The sequence below is a fragment of the Prionailurus viverrinus genome, chromosome B1 (genome assembly GCF_022837055.1).
Source record: "Prionailurus viverrinus isolate Anna chromosome B1, UM_Priviv_1.0, whole genome shotgun sequence".
Lineage (NCBI taxonomy): Eukaryota > Metazoa > Chordata > Mammalia > Carnivora > Felidae > Prionailurus > Prionailurus viverrinus.
Genome location: NC_062564.1, coordinates 154,518,292 through 154,523,818, shown reverse-complemented (window position 1 = coordinate 154,523,818; position 5,527 = coordinate 154,518,292). Strand labels below are relative to the sequence as shown.

Here is a 5,527-nt window from a genome sequence, read left to right as displayed (position 1 = left end):
CCTGCTTGTGCTCTGTCTGTCAAAAATGAATAAATGTAAAAAACTTAAAAAACAATTCTTTTGTTGTTCTTATTCTTATTGCCTTAATGTGCTAGCTAGAATAATATGCAGTACAATGTTGAATAGAGATGAAAAAAGTAAACATCCTTGCCTTGTTCATTACATTTGGAGAAAGGCTTCAGTCTTTCACCATTAAGTATGATGTTAGCAGTAGGATTTGCATAGATACACTTTGGCAAGTGGATAAAAATCCCCTTTATTCCTAGCTCATTGAGGGTTTCTACAGCAAATAGATGTATTATTTTTCAAATGATTGTTCACCATCTCTTTACCTGATCATGGGGTTATTGTTCTTTATTCTGTTAATCTGATATATTCCATTATTTTCAGATGTTAAACCAACTGTTTGAGATGAATCTTAGCTGCTCAGAGTGTATAATACCATTGTCATAAATGTTATTTGCCATAAGTCACATTGTTAGTATAAACTATCTCAAGTAGCTAAGTCTTCAGTCATACAAAGACTTTCTTTTCTTTCTTTTTTTTTTTTTCAACGTTTATTTATTTTTGGGACAGAGAGAGACAGAGCATGAACGGGGGAGGGGCAGAGAGAGAGGGAGACACAGAATCGGAAACAGGCTCCAGGCTCTGAGCCATCAGCCCAGAACCCGACGTGGGGCTCGAACTCACGGACCGCGAGATCGTGACCTGGCTGAAATCGGACGCTTAGCCGACTGCGCCACCCAGGTGCCCCTCTTTCTTTTTTATTTGAGTATAGTTGACACACAATATTAGATTAAATTTGTGTGTACAACATAGTGGTTTAACAAGTTTATACTTCATACTGTGCTTACCGTAAGCATAGCTAACACCTTTTGCCATACAACACTATTACAATACCATTGACTATATTCTTTATGCTGTAACTTTATTCCAATGGCTTATTTATTCCATAACTAGAAGCCCATGTTACCCTCTCCACTTCCTCCATTTTGCCCACCCCTGATCTTCCTTCCTGGCAGCCATCAATATTTATAGATCTGATTCTGCTTTTTGGTTTTTATTCATTTGTTTTTTTTTTATTCTACAATATGTGAAATTGTATGGTATTTGTCTTCCACAAATATATATATATATATATATATATATATATCAGTTACATATATATCACATATATCACATATATATTTATATATCACATTTTCTTTATCCATTTATCTATACATGGATATTTGGGTTGCTTCTATATCTTGGCTATTATAAATAGTATAGCAATAAACATAGGGGTGCATATATCTCTTTGAATAGTGTTTTCATTTTCTTTAGGTAAATAGCCAGCAGTGTGACTATTAGATCATATGGTATTTCTATTTTTAATTTAATTTTTGAGAAACCTCCATCTACTTTCCACTGTGGCTGTACCATAAAAGATATTATCAACCAAGGCATCCCATGGGTTCAGAGATTATCTCTCAGGAGCTGGTCAAAGCCATTCCTGTGCCCGCCTGGGTGGCTCATTTGGTTAAGTGCCCAACTCTTGATTTCGGTTTACGTCATGATATTAGGGTCATGAGATTGAGCCTGGCATCAGGCTCCATCCTGAGAGTAGAGCTTGCTTAAGATTCTCTCTCTCTCTCTCTCTCTCTCTGCCCCTTTCTCAACTTGTGCTTTCTCTCTCTAAAAAATAAAAAAAAAAATTAATTAATTAAACGAAATTTAAAAAGCCATTCCTACCACTTGGCAATGAGAAAAAATGAAATCTTGCCAGTTGCAACAACATAGATGGAACTGGAGGGTATTATGCTAAGTGAAATAAGCCAGAGAAAGACAGATATCATATGTTTTCACTCAAGTGTGGAATTTGAGAAACTTAACAGAAGACCATGGGAGAAGTGAAGGGGAAAAAATAGTTTCAGACAGGGAAGAAAACCATAAGAGACTCTTTTTTTTTTCAGTCTTCCATACAATTTTATTTTCTCCCTTTAACCATAATAATATGATATCCAAATTTTGTCTTAACTGGAGGGTCTGTAAACACAGGTTTATCCAGCCCACTTACAGGCTAGGCAAATGCTGCTTCTTGAAATGGTCCCACCTTGGTACCTCTGGTCATCCAGCCCAAGTCACCCCCTTGCCTGGCTTTATCTCTACTATACTGTGCGGCCACTTCATTGAATCTCATTCCAGACTTCAACTTTTCCATGGCTTGCATGATTTTCCCATGTTTTTCACACAGAATGTGTCTGACCTTTATTGCATTGCCACCACCTTTGGGACCCTGAGCCTTCTTGTCAGAACTGTCACTCCCAGAGGCTGCTCCCCCTTCCCCCCCTTTCCTGGAACTGCTTTTTCCCTTGGGCGGCATCTTCAAATCTTGCAGCTGTACTGTCAAAGGCTTCAGTTGCCTCTAAAAGACTCTTAAATACAGAGAACAAACTGAGGGTTGATGGAAGGGATGGGTGGGAAGGGCGGGCTGGGGAGGGGAAAATGGGTGATGGGTATTGAGGGCACTTGTTGGGATGAGCACTGGGTGTCATATGTAACCAATGAATCATGGGAATCTACTCCCAAAGCCAAGAGCACACTGTATATACTGTATGTTGGCTAACTTGACAATAAATTATATTTTAAAAAAGAATTTAAAAAGCCATTCTTGAAGAAGTTTAGAATGTGCAGGGTTTAGGCAACCCAGAACTACTGATCTAACCCTTTGGTGTACAATTTCCAAGTAGTTCAGTGATAAAGTATTTTTAAATAAAAAGAAGTTACAACTCATGAGATTTAACTTAAAGCTCTGAGGGGATATTAAATCAATTTTTATAGAGCCAGTTTCCTACAAAATGTCAACTGTAGTTGCACCGTAATATAATAAAAGACCTAGTCATAAAAATCACATTTAGTGGTAGGAGAGGATACTCTATAAATGATTTGAGTGATTTTGTTAATATTTGACATACCTAAGCATTTGTTTTTGTATTTCTATATGGAATCGGTTCTTATATTCTTCTAAAAAATTCAATTTAGTGCATTATTATCAAGCTTTATCATCATATTATTTTCATTATAAAAAGCAGTAGCAAAAACAAAATTATATTCTTTGAAATTTACATACAATATACTAAATTGACTGGCATATTGTAATTAGGAATGGGATCGAATATACATATAATAAAGTGGTAAAAGAGTAACCATTCTTATGTAAAGTTTTATAATGATATATTTATGATTTATAGTACATCTAGTTCATAATATTCATAGTATATTAAAGATTCATCACTTTTATCATATATTTCTTATGATTTACACATTTATATGTCTTCTAATGGTAACCAAAAATTGGCATTTTTGCTTATATTGGATACTTAAAGTGAGGTTCACATTTATGTCCTATAATAATTTTTTGGTAAACTTCTCATTTTTATAGTTTGATGAAATTCATTTATTGAGAAAAATGTTTTTAATTTTATACATTCAAAATAATAAGCACGTTGAAATGCCATGAATTAATAGTATAAGATCAAACACTGTGACAAAGTTATTTTCAGTATATATTCGTGTGTTTTAGGCTTTGTCCACAATAAAATTATGCATGCTTTCCTTTTAGCTGTTCATGCTACTTTCAATAGCTTTAATGCATAATAATTTATCTGCAATCTAAATGCCATCTACTTCAAAGTAGGATTTAAGCTGACAATATGTAATTATTTAGAGAACTCTATTGAAGTACTAATATGTTTGAAGATTTCTAGGTGTACAGAAAAAATTTGCCTGTTTTATTATGCCAACTTTACTAGCCTTCAATGTTCTAGGATGAGAAAAAAAGAAAAATAATCCGTTTTTAGGTTACTCTTACCTATTGAAAACTATGTGGATACTCTCAAACACGTTTCATGGTGGTAATTTTATTAACTACCATCTAGGAACGTGGAATGTGACATGCTGATGGGAAAAGTGGAAGAAAATGAAGCAGGAGAGATCAGTAATATATTTATGGAAGTCCTTTAAACTCTGTGATCCACTATGCTCTTTTTCTCCTGAGGGCATTGGGAACTCATAGAATGTTCCGAGTGGCAGATAATATTACTTAGGTATTGGTGGAAAGGGCTAATGTACTTTAAGTTTGGGGGAAACATATTTGAGTTTGATGAAAATGGTGAAAATATAGTATTTGATCTAAAATAAGAGATCTAAAAATAAGAGTGGGTAACTAGAAAATGACTTAATATTTTTTCCAACTATAAAACCATGTAAACCAAACCCATTTGACCCATCACATGCAATGTAAACTCCATGAGAACTGAAATTTCATTTTCTATTGTTAAAGTAATTAAACAAAGAGGCCATTAGACTGAGGTAGATTTAATGCATGCATAGTCTATGCAAGCAAACTGAAACGTAAGCCAGAGTAAACTCCTATAAATGCCTCAAGGCTAAGAAATTAAAACCTAAGAACAACTGGGCACCTGGGTGGCTCAGCAGGTTAAGCATCCCACTTCGGCTCAGGTCATGATCTCACAGCTTGTGAGTTAGAGCCTGGCATCGGGCTCTATGTTGATGGCTCAGAGCCTGGAGCCCGCTTCAGATTCTGTGTCTCCCTCTCTCTCTGCCCCTCCCCTACTCTCTCTCTGTCTCTCAAAAATAAATAAATGTTAAAAACATTTTAAAAAACGACAAAATCAACTAATCACAGTCAACTAGTCTTTCCCAAATTAAGCAACCACTTGAGCTTTACTTCCATGGCAAATCTACAAGTCTTTGCCTTACGTTCTGTTGGCTCCTAACCATTTTCATTTTGGCACTGACAGATTCAAATCCATGTTTGTTCAAATATATTCTTCAAACATTTTTTAAAAAAATTTTTAGTGTTTATTTTTGAGAGAGAGACAGAGCGTGGGCGGGGGAGGGCCAGAGAGAGGGAGACACAGAATCGCAAGCAGGCTCCAGGCTCCGAGCTGTCAGCACAGAGCCCAACGGTGAGAACATGACCCAGTGGAAGTCAGACTCCCAACAGACTGAGCCACCAGGCGCCCCTCTTCAAAAATCCCAATGTACAATTTATCTTGTAACACTATCCTCTTTATCATTGATCTCCATGACACCTGGAACATAGGTGCACAATAAAATTTTGAATAAAGTATGAAAATGGTGATTGTTCAAAGCTGCATAATACTGTAATATCTAAGGCTTAGTTCTTAAGGAATAACCAATGAAGGAAAGAGGTTGAAAGGATGGTGGTTGATATTAAAGCACAGATTTGAATGTTAAATACATTTTGAAGAACACAAAGTAGAATATGCCAAATAAAGGAGAATGGTGCTATGAATATAAATATCATTGTATCTTGAATATAGTGATTCTGGTTTGCAAATGAACACATTATAAGTAATTTAGAACATAAAAAATAAGGCCTGGGAAGCCATAGGCAGGTTGGGTAAATGAATTATGCTCAGAACACTCAAAATAGAGAGTTGAATTTGGTTATGAACATTTTTCAGTTTACAGTTTCTTTTTCCTTTAATGTTTATTT

At 35.5% G+C, this 5,527-nt stretch overlaps 1 pseudogene; it reads right to left on the bottom strand.

The window, feature by feature from the left end:
- Positions 1–1,969: 1,969 nt before the first annotated feature.
- On the bottom strand, positions 1,970–2,401 carry LOC125164507 (peptidyl-prolyl cis-trans isomerase NIMA-interacting 4-like; annotated as a pseudogene).
- Between the last annotated feature and the right edge of the window lie 3,126 nt (positions 2,402–5,527).